The following is an 18590-nucleotide window of genomic DNA, read 5'->3' as shown; positions in this document are numbered from 1 at the left end:
TCTCTTGGGCTTCTCTCAGTTTAAGATATTTCTTCACTGTGTTTGGCACTTTTTTCTTGTTTGCATATATTGCCAGCCTCAAGTTCTAGATGGATGCTTTCTGCTTGCATCACCCTATGTGGTGCACGTAGGCCCTACTTGGTACTAATCTCAGCAGCAAAGATCAGGATCCACCTTCTGCCAGAATTGTCAGATCTTGTCTCTTTCCATGGTTCAGGCCCAGGCCTTCTGTTTGCTGGGTCAGACAGGGAGATTCTTGGATGATCTTCTTGTCCCACCTCTTGCTATGGCACTAGGTTGCCTTGCACATCACTTTCCATCCATTCCCTGCTTCTGTGGGATTTTGGCATCTTTTTTGGTAGTTCTGTACCAGATCGAGAAATTTATAGCTGATTCTCTTTATTAGTACTATTATTGCTTCTGGTGCATTTTTAAAAGCTTTATTGGAGTGCTGGGGAGAGAAATGGGCTCATCTAGTTCTAATACACTGCCATCTTCTCACTCTCCTCTCCAGACACCATTTTGAACAGATCCCAGGAACCTGGGGAAATCTGGCTTGTCTGCTCTCATCTCAGGCACATACCTGGCTCACTGAGTTTCCAAGGAAATGATTACGGATGAGACTAGCCTATCAAATGATTAGAGAACTGGAAAAGGAAGTACTGGGAGTTGCAAGCTGGTTTAGAGTGGCAAGCATGGCTTGGTTAGTATGGAAAGAATTCACAGAAAGGATTCTAGTCCCAATTCTCTAAAAGTAGCTTAATTTACGTAGCCCTTTAAGGTTTGCCGATCATTTTGTATACATCATATTATTTGGTCTTCACAACAGTCTTGTAGAATAGGGGCTACTGTTATCTCCACTTACACATGAGTCTCTCAGAGAGGTAAGAGGACTTGCCAAAGGTCACACAGTAATTATCAGAGGCAGGATTTAAACCCAGGTCTCCTTGACTTTCTCTCTTTACCTTGGCATCTCAGAAATTTACCCTTTCTGGCCTGTTTCCCCATTTGTAAAATAAAAGGGTTGCATTAAATAATTTCATCCACATTTTTTTTAGCTCTAAGGGTCTATAGTCTAAGACATAATAGTCAAGAAATGCTTATTAAGCATCTACTATATGCCAGATACAAAGGAAGGTAAAAGATAGCCCCCGTCCTCAAGGAGCTCATAACCTAAGGGGGAGAAAATACGCAAACAAATACGTACAAACAAGCTATATACAGGATACATAGGAAATAATTAACTAGTGGAGGGGAGGTGCTAGAATTAGGAGGGATTAGGAAAGGCTTCCTGTAGAAGGCGAAGTTACAGTTGGGGCTTGAAGGAAGCCAGGAGGCAAAAATGAAGAGGGACAGAATTCCAGGCATGGGGGACAGGCAGAGAAAACCCTGAAGTTGAGAGTTGGAATGTCTTATTCCGTGGAATGCTAAGCATTCCAGTGTCACTGGATCAGAGTGTGTGGACAGAATAGAAAGTGTAAGATGACTGGAAAGGTAGAGGGGAGAAGAGGCTGGGTTATGAAGGGTTTTGAGCATCAAACAGAGAATTCTGTATTTGATCCTGCATGTGAGAGGAGGCCACTGGAATTTACTGAGCAGAGGAGTGATATGGTCACACCTACAGTCAAGAAAAATCACTTTGTTGCCTGAATGTAGGATGGAGGGAAGGATGGACTGAAGGCTGACATGCATGGCCCGTATGTGATTGTGTGTGTACAGTATACAGAAGACTAGTCTGAGAATCAAAAGATCTAGATTCTAGGGGTCAGTTTGACCCTTAAATAAATAGTTGTATGACTTTATTTGAGCCTCTGAGTTTCCCGATGCCTAACTCTCCTCATCTGTAAAATGATGGGAAGGAAATAAATGATCTTTAAGGTCCCTTCCTGTTTCAACATTCCTAAATTCTAATAAATACTTGCTGACTGATTTATTATTGGTGAGAAAATGATCTATGGGATGAGAGAAGATACACAGCCCAGATACACGTCAATTTGCCTGGATGAAGGGTAGGCTTTGAGCCCGAATGTTTACCTTCTGACCTCTACCCTCTTCCTCCCCTCCCCAGCTGTTGTCTTTGTCTCCTACAGATGTGATCGCCCCCTTATTCCTTCCTCCAAGTGGATAAGGCCCTCCCAAGAGCGCTCTGCCCAGTTGGCTTTTCCCTTCCAGGACCAGTGCCTTTCCCATCAACACTACCACCTGGAAGGGAGGAGTCTCTCCCTAAAGAGAACACTCTCTAGTTTTCCAGGTCCAATGAATGATTTATCGCTGCAGAAGACTTCCAGAAAGGGAAGGCTGGCAGTAACCCTGCAAGAGACAGATGGAAAAACTCGAGCCCAGTGGATTGTCAGCGATGTTCAGCTGACAGACACATTTACGGTGCTTTTCACACTTTTCTGGTATCCTTAGCTATTAGCCAGAGCCAATGACTTTGGTTCTGCTGCGTACCACATGCGGTGGAGAATGATTTTGTCCAAACTCCTACAGCTCCTTGAGGCTGCTTTGTTGCTTGTTTGGTTTTCATTACCCATTTCTAATTGGTTGTGCTCAAAATGCCACCCCACTCTGCCAAGTTTCAGACAACCAATGAAAACAAAGGCATGGACTGAGATAACTTGAAGTTGGGGGAGAGGTGGAGAGGGAAACATTTCAATCTTTTAACAGTCACTGAGGTTGATCAATGAGTCAATCAATAAGTATTTACTTAATAGCTACCATGTGCCAGACACTGTACTTTGCTCTGGGGATACAGAAAGAGGCCATAGAGAGTCCTGCCTTCAAGGATCCATAATGTAATGAAGGAGGCAACAATCAAACCAACACGTACAAACAAACAACGAAGAGGATAGAGCTATATGTAGAAAATAATTAACTGCAGTAACAATAATAGGCATCATATAGTGCTTCGTAGACATGATCTCATTCAAACAATACAAACAAGTCTGGGAATTGAAGTCCACAAGTACATCATCCCCATTATACACATGAACAAATGGAGACTTATGGAGATTAACTGATCTGTCCACTGAAACACAAATAATGTCAGTGGTGGGATTTGAACTTGGGTCTTCATGACTCCTGAGGTCTATGCTCTCTCCACTATATCATGACCAGGCATCTAATGTCAAATTTCTCCATCAAAAAATTTTAAACCTAACTTAGATAGTTATGTTTTTAGAGGCAGAGCAACAAATGAGGAGAGAGGGAATTCAAGGCATGGAGAATGATAATGCAAATTCATAGAGTAGGGGGATGGAGTGTAATGTGTGATGAATAACAAAGAATTCACAGCCACTGGATTGCTGAGTATGTGGAGGGGAACAAGGTATAAGATTGTAAAGGTAGGAAGGTACCAAGTTATGGTGGGTTTTAAAAATCAGAGGATTATTTAGAGTCTTTGGTTTTATAAAGTTATAAAAATGTATTCTATTTCTTTTTTTTCCAGGAGATAAGGAGTATTTTTCTTTATCAGAAAATTTTGGGGCCCCAACAGAAATTAGGAGCTGCTGCCAGTGGCTTAGTTGGTGAGTTATGCTTTATAAGACTAACATACCCAGTTTAAATACTAGTTTAAACTTTAGAAATAAATTTTATTCACTGCAACCCAACATCTTTCTTAATCACCCTTAGGAACAGAGGTGGAAGAACAAATTTTAAAAGCTCTCTCTATGGAGATTTATGTTTTCCTTCTTTAAATCAAAGCAATGAGATCAATGGCCATTCTGAGTCAATAATTCTTTCTTCCTTCAAAAACATATCCATTTTTCTCCTCTCTAGAAGTTGGTCTCAGAACCAGGAAGACCTAAGTTCAAATTCTTCTTCTGATATGTTGCCCTAGATAAGTCACATTTACCTTCCTAGATCTCAGTTTCCTTATCTGTAAACGATGGTGCTAGATTATATGATCTCTCAGGTCTCTTGTGGTTCTAAAATGTTTGTGACTGTGTATATTGTGTAGCCTCTCTGAAATTCAGTTCACAGGATCACAGGGTCATTATTCTAGAACTGAAATGAACCTCAAAGGTTACTTGGCCAAGGCCCACACAGGTAGTGAGCATCAAAGGCAGGTTTTGAACCCAGGTCCTTTGCCTTTGCCTCTCCATTTATTCAACAACCATTTATTAAGTGACTACAACAGATGGCAACAGCAATTTCTTAGAAAAGCATTGTGGCAGGTGACAACAGCAAGTCTGTTGAACAAACAGATAGTGACAGCTTCAGAGATGGGAACCAACAACAAGGAAATAGAGCTGTAGGATCAATGTACAGTGGATTGTCTAAGTTAGTCATAAGAGGTGGAAGCAGAGGCAGGCACAATCCTAGAGGGATGAGTTATCTTGGAAAAATGTCTTCTCTGATTGTCAGTATGGGAATGTGTGGGAGATAATACCTTTTTTTAACCTATAAGATTTTTTTCCCTTACTGTTCTGTTTAATTTAGTTAGCTAATTAATTAATTGGGTTTTCTGGGGTTTTTTTGCTTTGGACTCATATCATCTAACCTAGGTCAGAGTTTTTGGAATTGGGGGCTCAGAGCTATTAATTTGAGTATGAGATTGGGTATAGCTTTCAGGGGGATGCATAGAGGGGACCACAAGTTACACAAATAAACTGAAAAAGAACATTAGCTAAGACAAATGAAAGTTGCAGCCCGAGATATTTTTTGTTATATAACTCTAGAAGTAGATAGTGAAACTTCCAATGATTTGTGAAAAGGCTTATTTATTGGAATGAAAACGATTTTGCATAAAAGTCTTGAGGCATTGCTACATGCAATGTTTTTGCCTTTATATAGCTTGTATCCTGAGATTCTTCACACTGTGATAAAGATACTTTGCACTTTGAATGACAGATAAGGCTATGTAACTGATATCTCACTATGCAGAGGAAAGGAGGCAAAGTCTTGGGATGAGTCCCAAAGCAAAGACATCCCCAAGCCTGAATGATGACAGTAATAAAGACTGCCAATAATGGCAGGCCTGATCAAGAGTATTTGCCATATTGACAGAGACTATAGGATGTATGCTTTCCTTCTCCTATGTGCTAGGGACCCAAAACCAGGTGCAAAAGCAACTGGAGCCCAGCCAAGGAGAAGTACCATCACTGGCAGAACAGAACAAGCCCAAATAAGAAAGTCTTGAAGGACTGTACTGGTGTCTCATTTGTCTACACTAAGAGTATTATTAGCCTTATCCCAAGATCATAGGTTCAAAGTTGGAGGTGATCTTAGAAGTTAATTAGTTCACTCCTCTCATTTAACTAATAAGAAAACTGAGATGAAGTGACTTACCCAAGATGAGAACTGAACCACAGCTATCTGATTTCAATTCTAGAGCTTTTCCACTACATCATGCTCATCAAACTTGCTTCCTTTCTCTTTCTTTTCCTTCTCCTTTCCTTACTTCCTTCCATCTCATTCAACCTTCACAGATACTCATTTCCACTTAAGTCATAAGAGATCCTTTTCTTGACCTATTCACAATTTGCATTAGGACATTCTCCCAGGGACCTGGGACCTCAAGCTTCTATGTGGCTAGCCAAGAAGGACCTTGAACATAGGCTAGTTTGGACATGGGATATTGCAGATTACCGGGGATTCATTATTACCTCCCTAACTAACCTCTGATGGCTCATTTACTTTGGGTTTACCAATGCTTAGGGATTTAGATTATGTATCATATATCTTTTACACTCTCTCATAATTATTAGGGCTAGGTATTCTTACACATGAAAAATTCATTTGGGGTTTATAGGGCGATGTGAGCACAGGTCTATATCCACGAATTTGTCCCTCATTCCCAAAGGAGTTAGGGGGGAAAGTGACCCTTGCAGCTCTGAGAGTGGCAGTTAGGGGTGCGACTGGGAGAGGACAGAGGGTGTTTTATATATTAGCATGAGCTTGTGGAAGACAGTGGGACATGAAGAGAATGAAAGCCCTGTTCACCTAGCAGTAGGATCAGTACTGTCTGTAAATCTTTTTATATGTGTGTATACACATACATATATATACATACTCACATCTGTATATACATATACGTATTTATACACACACACACACACACATTTTATTAGAGGGCCAGTCCTGGAGTCAAGAAGATTCGTCTTCCTAAATTCAAATCTGGCTTCAGACACTAACTAGCTGCGTGACCCTGGGTAAGTCACTTAACCCTGTTTACCTTACTTTCCTCATCTGTAAAATGAGCTGAAGAAGGAAATGGCAAACCACTCCTGTCAAGAAAATCCCAAATGGGGTCACAGAGTCAGAGATACCTGAAGTAACTAAACTACTGCCACCCCCTTTGTGTACACTCAGTTAGATTGTTAGCTCCTCAAAGACAGGTACCATATCTCATTTGTTTGGTGCCTTCTGTTGCACCTAGATGAGAACTGTTCATTGTGCCCAGGTTCCAGGAACTCATTGACAAGACAGAAACAAAAAGGTATATTCTGCTTGAACTGATGAGCTCTCAATGTTGAATGAAAATGAATTGCTCTTTACTGCAGGTTGGGCTGGAAGAGAGTAATGTTTAAAGGAATTTCTGTGACTCTCTTGCAAGTTTATGAAATATCAATTCGTCTGTCAACAATTAATTGCTAGGTAATACATCACTGTGCCGGGGGCTCAGAAGGTAGACAAGAACTCATCAACGATCATCTAGATCAGAAGTTCCCAAAATTATTTGTCCTACTGCCCTCCTTTAAAAAAATTATTCAGTGACTCCCAGGAAATCTTTAACCCTTTAATGTTTGTTTGTTTGTTTTTTTAAAACTGCATCATTTCAAAAAAAATGAGTATTTTTTAAAATAATGCCTCTTAAATTTAATAATTTATTGTAAATTTGTGCTTTTCTTCTTGCATTGAAATTTTGATGATGCAATATTGCATCATGTAACCATATAGAAGTGTAATGTAAACAAGTCATTACACATACACACCCACATTCCTGTCAGTGCATGTTAGACTTCCCAACAGTACCCGACAGGCTCACCTGCCAACACTTGCATGTTAAGACCTGTTGGTGAACTTGACCACTGATCAGTTATAACTTGCATTTTGTATGTTTATTTGGAAAATAATGCAATCACTACAACTTTAACTTTGTTACATAACAGATGAAACTTGTATGAACAGTTTTTCTAAACTTTCTTCTCTTCTTTCCTTATGCTTCCACAGTCCCCTTATTTTTATTCTATGGCCCCCAATTGTACCTGGGGCTATAACCAATGTCTTAGATCATTCCAGCACCCCCCAGAGGGTGGCATCACCCACTTTGGGGGAAAAGTACAAGGTTTGGAGTCAGAGGACCTTGATTTGAATCTCAGATTTGTTGCTTCCTACCTGTGTAACTAGGGACTAGATAACTGTGGACAAGTCCCTTAACAACTCTTTTGTTGTTGCTCAGTTGTTTTCAGTCATGTCAGACTGTCTGTGATCCCATTTGGGGTTTTCTTGGCAAAGACCCTGGGGTGGTTTGTTATTTCCTTCTCCAGCTCATTTTACAGATAAGGAAACTGAGGTCAACAGGGTTGAGTGACTTGCTCAGGGTCACCCAGCTTAGTCAGTGTCTAAAGCTGGATTTAAACTCAGGAAGATGAATGTTCCTGACTCTAGGCCCACCACTCCATCCCTTGCACTACCTAGCTGCTTTAAAAACTCTAGGTATCAATTTCTCATCAATACAAGTGAGCACATGGAACTAGCTGGTTTCTCTGCTTCCTTCCCACTCAATGAGTGGTCCTATAAAATTTCCTGGATTAAAGCATCATCTTGAGATCAGGTTTATTCAAGTACTACCATTCCTGAGTGCATGTTAGCTTAGGAGTACAATGCAGTCATTTTTAGGCAGAAAGAATCCAATTGGATGAACCAGACAGAAAAACAGCTAACGAAAGGAAAGAAGAGTTGTTTTTCATAATCCTTTCCACTCCATGCTTCAGCCCCCCCCCCCCCCCACTTCATCCCAACCATGGAAAAGAAGAGTATCCAGTAAATCTTTTCTCCTGTAACATTGCCCTTGCTTCCAAAGGTTATCAGGCATGGATCTGATTCAGATAGAGGTTTGTATTCAGTGGAAGCCTAGGAAAGAGCAACTGCCAAGCAGACATCAAAGAAAGAATTCATAATTGCTTATTAGAAAATCGTGTTCCCCGACGCTTACCTCCAACTGATACACTGACCACATCCAAAGGACACTGATGAAACTCGGTGGAAGAAAGATGAGCTTTGGGGCTCCATAGCCCCATGCTCGCTTCAGGGGGAATGGGTGGCCTGCAGGTTGTGGGAAGAAGTAAAGTAAGACTCAGTTTTTGGTTCATTTCTCAAATCATTGACCAGAGACAGGATCAAAGAGAAGTAAACAATCCCTCAGCGCATGCCCCTTGTTCAGGGCCTGAAGGAATTGGGTTTGCTGATTTTTATTTGTTTATTCAACACTTCAGCCCTGGATCCCTGGTTCTAGGCCTCAGAATGGGCCAGCAGGCCTCACTCAGGGCTGATCTGGCTGATCTGTGAGGCACTTGGGTTCTTTAGAAATATTGGTTTTATTGGTATTCTCTCAGGCCTCCAAACTTTTTTTTTTTTAAATCAGGCCCCCAAAAGTCCCCAAGAGACTTACTCTACCGTTGCTCTACAGAGAATCTGAAGTCAGGAAGACCCAGGCGGGAGCCATAGCCAGCTCTAACAGACTTGCTATTGTCATTATTTGGTCCTTTTCAATTGCGTCCGACTCTTTGTGGGTTTTCTTGGCAAAGATACTGGAGCGGTTTGTCATTTACTTCTCCAGCTCATTTTACAGATGAGGAAAACGGGGCTGAGTGACTTGCTCAGGGTTACACAGCTAGTGTCTGAGGTAAGATTTGAACTCAGGTCTTCCTAACTCCAGGTTGGGTGATCTAACTACTGTACCACCTACCTGCAAGATATCACATAGTAGGTGCTATATGCATGTTAACAATATTCTTTTTTAAAAATTTAATATTTTATTTTTTCCTCAATTACATAGAAAAACAAGTTTTAATGTTCATTTTAAAAAAAAATTGAGTTTCAAATTCTCTCTCTTTCTTTCTCCCTTTGTTTTCTGGCATAGCTGATATGGTATTTAATTAATAATCAATTTTATGCTAAACAATTGTTATCTGGCCTCTGATTATGAAATTCTTGACAACAAAATGGGGCATTGGGCCTTAACTTCTTTGACAATATTGCCATATAGCAATTTGGACTTTTCAAAGTGTTTCCACATCTATTTTCTCAAGGTCAGGCCCATCTGACAGAGGGGGTGATAAAGGGGCACAAAGAAATTGTATAACTTGTCTGGGGTAGCCTAGGGAGGCAGTGGCCATGGTTCTCCAATAATAACATCTACTTTGATCCCCCTTCTAACAAACTGGGAGACTACTTCCTGGTTACTCCTGGTCTACAATTCCCACACCCTCCTCAGCTGTATCCTTCCACCTCAAACATTTGAAGATCCCATTCTCGACTGGTCAGTTGGTCACCACTTAAATGAACACAGATGGAGCCCATTCTCTGGTCACTGTGCCTCTGGCCACTTGGTCTAGAGTGAAAATTTTTAACCTAGTAGGTTAGTAGGGTATAAGGACCCCTTCTCAGAATAAAATTTTTAAATATATAAAATGAAATATATAGGATCATAAAGAAAACCAAGTCTATTGAAATACAGGTATCAAAATATTTTTCGAACACCATAAGAGCCCCCAGTCTACAGCAAAGAGGCATCTGTGGTTTAGGCCATCTTGAACTCAGCACTGGTGGAGGTAATTGCCTTCCTAGACTCTCTCTTTCTCTGCCTGACTATCAGAGAATCATAGGATGGTAAATTCCAGGTGGAAGAGAACTCAGTGGCCATCTCATCCAAACTTCTCCTTTGATAGATGAGGCAGCTGAGGTTTGGAGAGGCAGAGTCAACTAGGCAGTCAACAAACTTTATTAAGTGCCAATTACTCAGGAAGTAAGAAGTAAAGCCAGGACTATAACTGATACACTCTAAATTCAGTGTTGGTTCCATCGTAGCCCACTTTCCCTCCAAAGGTTACAGAGAGAGTTCTCTTTCTACTGGACCATGCTCCTTATTTACTGTCATATCTTCCTTCCAGTGCTTGGGTCCAGAGTTTTTCCAGATTCCCTCCAAAAAAAGCCTTTCTTGGCCTATCACTCACCCCCGATGAACTTTCATTTATATGTGCCCTAATTTACATACATATGTACATTAGCTTATATACATTTATATATATCCAATATAGTTACATGTACCTTAATTTACATATTAATGTATGTGTACAATTTACATATACAGATCTGATGAGACAGGGTTTGAAGCTGGACCTTAGAGGTCATGTAGATGAGTTCTGGACTTGGACTCTGGGATGCCCAAAGTTTAGATCCTATCTCAGTAGCTGTGTGAGCCCAGGGAAGTCACTTAATCTCTCGCAGCCTTAGTTTCCTCATGTGCAAAATGGAGGATAATCGTAGTATCTACCTCCCAGGTTTGTTGTAAAGATCAAATGGGATAACAGATGTGAAGTGCTCTGCAAACTTAAAAGCAGAACATAAGCGTTAGCTACAATTACTATGATGTGGTCCAACTCCAATTACTAATTATTTTTGTCTATTATACATAGCATAAGCAAGCCAAACCAATGTTTGGGTGTTGCTTATATACAACCAAAAAGGAGAGATATGTATATGATGAGTAAAGGCCATACGTTCCTGGATTGTAACCAATCCAGTGCTCCACATTCTGGTTTTCACCAATTCTGCCATTAACAACGGACCAAATCTTCAGAGCTAACTCTAAAACGCAAAAGGGAGATTTTTTAAAGCTCTGTAGTTGTACATAATAGATGAACAATTTCAGGTACAATCACCTTTTTGAAAATTCTACTATGTTATAGAAATGGTTGTGTTGTTTCATAAATTAAAAATAAAATAAATTTTTAAATTCTGCCATTATGAGACTAAACCAGTGTAAATGTAAATGATATTGAATATGAAAAAAGGATTTTGTGTTTGGTCAGTGCAAAAGGTTAACTTCTCCAATCTGACCCACAATAGTGTGAGCCAACCAGTTCATCTTAGGGATGACTCCCTCAGTGAAACATATCAGGAGACACCGTGGAGGGGAAAGGCTCAAGTCAGTGGAAAGAACACTGGCTCCAGGTTCTAATTCCAGTTCTGCCATTTTCTTCCTGTATGAATCTCAGATTTCTCATTTATAAAATGGGAGAGGGTGGTTCAATGACATCATGGTAATTGTAGGTAAATTTATATTTCACTTTCAAGTTTGCAAACACTTTACATCTATTACCTTGTTTGGTCTTCACAACAACCCTGGGAGGTAGGTACTGTAATTATCCTCCATTTAGGTCCTCTTGGAGAATGAAGGAGGAACTGTCAGCTGCATTTGACACAAGAGGAACTAGAGACTGAGATCCGGTGATTTCCTTGGGACCAAGAGCTAGGAAATAGCAAAGGTGAGGTTTGAACTCATATTTATACTCCTAACTCCATGTCTAAAGTTCACCTACATGACCTCTAAAATCCAGCTTTAAACCCAGAGTCCTAAGATCTTAGGGTCACCGCTCAGCACTGACACTAACTCAGGAGTTCTTTTTCAGTCCGCTGAATGAGCTCGTGCCCACCCCTAGCTCACGACCCTGTGAGTTTATCAAGTTAATCTGGAAAGTCCCTTGATCACCTCCTTTGTCTGCATATGGCCCAAAAGGAAGGTTATGGATGTGATGACTAAGGGCTATTGGTAACAGTGCTCCTTCTCCCTGGGCCTCCTGCCACCAGCTCTGCTCCCTCCATCTATCCTTGAGATCAACAAATGACCCTATAGAAAGCTGTGTGAACAAAGGTGACTTTGAGTGAAAGGCTGACTGCCAGGAGAATCTGGGTCTTTTCCTTCCCCTTTAGCCAACCTTGCAAAGACAAAGCATGTAGACTACCTCCCAGGTCCATCTGGAGTGTTACAGAGTAAGAAAGTTTAAAGCAGCTCTGGCCTCATTTAACAAGCCATCCATCAAAGCCACTGATGAAAGCCCTGTTCTTCAGACTCTCCGACTTCATGACTGCCTTTGGCCATCAATTCTTTATGGGCCTCTCTTCCTTCATGTCTTGCAAACCTCAGAGCATCAGGAGATGCACCAGCTCCCAAGAGACCAAATTTCAGGTTCAAATTCTTCTGTGGATAACAAAAATCAACCACAAATACCAATCATACCATAGTCCTATAACTGCTCAGGGGGATTTCAAGGCCTCTTTGTGAGATAAACAGAAAATCCTCAAACACATTTAAAAAATTATCACCATCAGCCAGAGAATGTACTCTGAATAGTCAGTCATCTTGGCTGGTAATGATTTTTCCAATTGGACATCGTTTGGCAATTTATTTCATACTTCTTGTCATGTCATATTGGGTAATAAAGCCTCATCTCCCTATTAGACTCTCAACTCTGCCATGATAAGATCAAGGTCTTTGGCACTGAAGAAGATGCAACATGCAGATCTCATTATGCACTTTATACAGTAAGTCTTTAGTAAGTGGTCATTGCTGGCACATAATAAGTACCTAATAAATATTTATCGACTTGAATCATCTTCTATAAGAAGTATGGCAATAGTTTTGGTCATCAGGCATGGCCCTGAACTCCCATTCTTTGAATGGCTACCCTGCTTAAAGGAGGTCATAGGTTTAATTGTTAGGGATGATGTCAGTAGACAAGTTTAATGACCAATGACTCACTCTACCTCCACCCCCTCAAAGCAAGAGAGACCAAAGTCTGGGGAAATCAGGATTGGTAATGAATTACAGAATAGAGCCTTAGACATATCATCTAACCCAATTCTGTTTTATACATAAGGAAACTGGGCTCAGAAGATAGAAGCAACCTGTTCAAGGTCACAGAAGTAGTGGCAAAGTTGGATCTAGAACATGGAACAGCAGGGAAATGCTAGCTTTGGAGTCAGAGAATGTGGGGTCAGTTCCTGACTCTGCTATCCTTATCTCTATGACTTCAGCAAGTCAATTAGCCTCTCTTGGCCTCAGTTCCTCATTGGTAAAATAAAGGCCCCCCAAGGTCCCTTCTCACTAAGTCTATGATCCTATTATCTAAGTCTCTGCATTGCCTCTACTACACTATATGTTGGGTTTTGTTGCCGTCAGGATGACTAAGCACCTGGCTGTGGCTCTGTTGAAAGAAATGATACTTTGCTTTTACCAAGGTGTTCATCCTGCTTACAGTGATGGCAGTGATGATTTTCAGATTGATTATCCAATGGAAAATGGATATCTTTATCCCTCCAGCTGTATCCTCTCTGTTTTGTGCAGTGTCAGATCTGAAGCAACATGGCTGAAACTGAGAGTCATCCCACGGACAGTGAATCTTCCCACACCTTCTTTCCCATCTCCCTGGAGGAAGGTCAGGTCTTGCCTTAGACTTTCCTCTCAGGACTCTGAGGTTACTCTGCTTGGCCTTGCTCCTGGACTTCCTGGCCCTGTCTTTGGCTCAGCCTTGTGCAAGGGCAGAATGCCACTCCAGGGAAATCAGGTGTAAATTTTCCAGCAGGAAGAAAGGAAAGTACAGTGACTAAAAAAAACCTTATGATACATTTGCTCACAACCCCCTCCCTCCACTTAAAACCAAAAAAAAACTCCAAACTTTCTACATTCTCTTTACTAATCCATCTTCTCTCTCATCTCTGCCCTTTGGATCCCTATGGATTCATTCAAGTTTCAGTTAGTATCACCTTTTCCAAACTTTGCCAGTTCTCCTTAATATTAGCTTCTTCCCTCTAAGACAATCCTCAGTTTATCCTCTATGTCATTCAGTCATGTCTGACTCTTTGTGACCATGTGGACCATGGGTCAAAGACTCTAGAGTATTTTACCATTTCCTTCTCCAGTGGATTGAGGCAAACAAAATATAAGTGACTTGCCCAGAGTTCCATAGCTAGGAAGTATCTGAGGCTGAATGTGAACTCATGTCTTCCTGGCTCCAGGTTCACTGCTCTGTCCACTGCACCACCTACCTGCCCCTACCTGGCATGTAGTTGGTATTAAATAAATGCTCATTGACTCACTAATTCCTGCCTGCTAGCTCCCTACCTAGTACAGTAGGAAAATAAAATCTCTAGGTTCTAAGTGCCCTTTATTTGATGTGTATGAGGTAGCAAGGTGTGGTTAAAGACAGCTTAGTATAGTGGATAGAGAACTGGCCTTGAACCCAAGAAAACCTGGTTTCAAGTTCCACCTAGATACTCCTAGCTGTGAGGCCCTTGGGATACCTATTTAATTCCTCAACTCTAGAAAACTCTCTACAACTTTAAACTGCAGAGAAGTTGCCAACCAACGCCAGTCGAAGGAATTCCCTCACCCAGAAGTTTTCTGTACCAATGAAATTACAAGATATAATCTCTGTCCCTTATCCCTTAATGGGAATGACTTCAAATTGTTTAATCCCCAGATGAATTCTGTCTGTTGGGGCAGTGCAGACAAAAGTGGCAGAGATGAACTCACTGACTTGTCCAGAGCCATGGAATCAGCCAGGAAAAATGGAGAACTGGCTATTTCTAGCGCCCAACTATTCCAGCTAGAGACCCTCTCTATGGCACGGAGATGCTAAGCTCTCAACCCTGGTCTTGGTTAATTAACACCCATTCCACTATTTTAACAGTATTGTTACTGTTATTTCAACAGTATTATTACAGTATGTTATTTTTATAGCCTCTTTTAGTTGATTAAGCAGATGTGTTTCTAACGATGATAGCTGACATCTCTATACCAATTTGCCAATTCGAAGTCCTGTGACCATAGGCAGGTTGCTAACCTTTTCAGTGCCCCAGGCTACTTTCTATGACTAAAGGTTACAGAGTAGTGATGATCTGCATGTGTAGGGAGGTCCCAGTGTGAAAACTCTTTCCACTGATTCAGATCAGGAAATTTTTCTATAACTTAATGGCTTAGAGAGAGTTGTTATGAAGAATAATAACAGCTGACATTTATAGAGAGTTTTAAAATTTGCAACTGTGTTTTAAATCAGTATTTCCTCTGATCCTCAGAATAACCCTCCGAGGTTGATATTATTTTTATGCCCATTTTATAGATAAGGAAGCTGAGGCTGAGTAAGGGTAAGTAACTTGCCCAGGGCTACGCAGCTATTAAGTGTCTAAGGCGAGACTTGAACTCAGGTTTTCCTGACTTCAAGTCCAACAACTTTATCTATTCCAATTTCTCTCACATGAATATCCAGTGAGATGAACACCAATATTTATTCATTATTATCTGAAGGCAAGCTATTTTTCAGTATTTCATTAACAAAGAGTAGAAAAGGAGACAGCTAGGTGGTGCAGTGGACAGAGCACTAAGCCTGGAGTCAGGAGGAATTGAGTTCAAATTCTACCTCAGATACTTATCCTGGGCAAGTCGTTTAACCCAGATTGTCTCAAAAAAACAAAGAGTAAGAAAGTACAGCCATACTTTAACCAACCTCAGATGGCCTGACCTAAATCCAAGGCACATCTCAGGATCATTTATTTGACATCACTTGGTAGAATCTGGCTTCTTCACAAGGACCATCACCAGTTCTGAGAAGGGCTAACCTAGTAAGACTCCACTTGCTTTTATAGCATAGGAATTACATTACTGTTGATCCTCTTCTGGACATGTGGTTTATGTTACCCTGGCCAGAAATTACAGTCGGAGTCCCAGTCTGTTCTGGGTACACGTGAAACTTCACAAAGGCTCTCGTATGGAAAGCATTGGAAGCTGTATCTGTCTCAGCTTTGAGGGACAGGTGGGGTATGGCTGGCTGCTCTCCTCTTAGCTGCCAAACTCCAGGGAGAAGCCATATTCTCTCCATGCAAGGTGTTTCCAATAAAAAGGCACATTTCCCTCGTTAGGCATAAAACAACACAGATTGACTATGTCATGGAATTTTCTTGGAAAATATGAAAACCGTTCTCAAATGTACTCAGTGAGCCGCAGTGATTGTGCGCCTGGGTGGGGTGGAGGTGGGGGAGGAGTAGACAATTTACACGGGGAAGCAAGAGGAAGCACCCAGATGGTTCTAACACTGTAGTATGCGGCTCTTTGGGCCAACAATGGTGAAATGTCACTTGTTCAGCTGCTTTATTAGGCTGAGAATGAAGGCCTGAGGGAGATGTCTCTGATTTAAGCATGGATATTCTTGGGGAACAGAGAAAATGTATGAAGTCTACTGTTCAAACCCACCTACACAAGTCTTATTGGCCCTTCAAGGCTCAGATCATTTCCCTCCATGATACCTTCCCCCTCTATCTCAGTCCTCAACAATTTCTTAGTCTTCCATGCTCTTATATTTTCAAACCTCACAACTTGGCATTCAAGAATATGCTGTTTTATATAATTGTAAGGAGTCATAGGTGAATCAGTCAGTGTGCTGAGCCTCTATTTGCACTGAACTTTTTCTCTATGATCTTATGAAAAAGGACAATTTGCTAAAGCATGGGATAAAGTCAGGGAAATGGATTTTTCACGAGTATTAAACTTTGTCCTTCTTATAGGCAGTTGAAATGGTACAATGGATAGACCACAAGACCTGACGTTAGAAAGACCTCAGTTCAAATCCTGCTTCAGATACTTACCAACTGTGTGACCTTGGGCAAGTCACTTAAATCTCTTTCAGTTTCAGTTTCCTCTTCTGCAAAATGACAACAATAGTCATATTATTGTGAGAGTCAAATGAGATAGTATATATAACACACTTTACAAACCTTAAAGTTCTATGTAAATCTTAGCTATTGTTAACTAATTTGTCATATCCTTGAGGGTAGAAACTATATCCTTCTATAACCTCCATAGTACTCCATCCTAGTGCAAAGAATATAGCAGGTGTTCTTTTATTTGTTTGTCATTTGACTTATAAAGAAGCATCTAGCATCAATTTGGATAATTATTGTTCATGCATGAATGCATGCAAGCACACACACACATGTACAAATATATGTGCGTGTGTGTGTATCACTTGATTTTCACATTTCTATAAAATAGGTAGTGTGTTAGAGAAGGAAACTGAGATTAAGACAGGCATGATCATAAAACCTAAACCAAGAAAAGATTTTAAAAGTCATCAAACCCAGTCCTCTTATTTTACAGATGAGGAAGCCAAGGCCCAGAAAGATTAAGTGGCTTTCCTGTTGTCAAGTAGCTAGATACAACTGATGGAGCTGGGACTCAATCCATATCTTTCAACACCAAGTCCAGGCCTCTTTCCACCATATCATACTGCCTGGCGTCCTCACTTTCTAACCTTGTTGAGTGTATTCCCAGAAATTCATAGTAAAGGCTGCGAAAAATAGCCAAGGAGGCATGACTCTGCAAGATTATTTCTAGTGCCACTCCTGAGTCAATATCCCATGAGAAAAGTACCTCAGGTCCTAAATTCCATTTATTTGAATGGGAAAACTTCTAACTATCTAGTCCTCAAGTAACGGATCTCTGTTGGAGGGGTGCAAACAGAAACAAAGTGACAAAGATGAATTAAAAGACCTTCTAGGAGCCGCAGGGTAAGTCAAAAAAAAACATATAGATGACTATTTCTAGTCCCCAGTTGTTCAGTTCAGAGACCCTGTCTATGCAGTAGTGATGCTAACCTCCCTTATGAAGGAGAGAGTGAATTTTGCCCAATGCCTGTGACAATTTCACCTGCGATCCATTTCTCATAGCTCCATTCAGAGTTTTTGGGTGAACTGACAAAAGACAATTCTACTCTACTGATCTTCCCAAGTTTTGCTTCGTCACTACATTCATCAGAATTCTGTCCACATTGAAAAGGTCTTTATCCATCTCCCACCTCTAACAAAATTTTATATTCCTCAAGCACCAGCACTCAAGAGGAATTTTTAAAAATCCTACTTCTTATTCAATTGCATCAGTTTTATCTGATACAGGACGTAAGAAGGAAATAGTGGGACTCTAGAGTTAAAGAACAGGATGTGGTTACTTCGTATTATTCATTCATCCCTGGCAAAGAAGGAAACTCTTTTGTCAAAGTCTAATGTTACCAAAGAGACATCGTCAATGCTTTACGTGCAGAGCAGAGTTTTCATGTCAATTGTGAGCCTGAGTCATTCCCACTATTTCCTTTTGCATACACATTGGATTTATGATCTGACGCAAATGACTTAGGGTTCCATACCCGAGATTAATCTTCAGGAGCTGTGGACTAGCACACGCCTATGGTTTTACGTTTGCGCGTTTGTTTCATTGTTATTGGCAAACTTATTTCTGGAAGACAACGAGAAAATAACATTGCTGAAGACAGACACGACCTTAACTGATTTAGGAACTCAGACCATGAAGAACCCCCAAGGGAAAAATGTAAGCTTATAATTGAGAGATAACCCACCAGGAGCTTTAAAGCCTGAGTCCCTAAGAGCCAAGTTAAGGAAAGCAAAAAGTATTCAATGTTAAAAATATTCAAAGCATGATTGAGGTTAAAGAGATACTTGCATATAAAATTTTTTAAGTATAATTTTCATTTGATTTCAGTTGCTCTAAAGCAGAAGTATTAAACTCAAGTAGAAAG

Source organism: Notamacropus eugenii, chromosome 7 (genome assembly GCF_028372415.1).
Source record: "Notamacropus eugenii isolate mMacEug1 chromosome 7, mMacEug1.pri_v2, whole genome shotgun sequence".
NCBI classification, from domain to species: Eukaryota; Metazoa; Chordata; class Mammalia; order Diprotodontia; family Macropodidae; genus Notamacropus; species Notamacropus eugenii.
Note: the sequence above shows the minus strand (reverse complement) of the source record.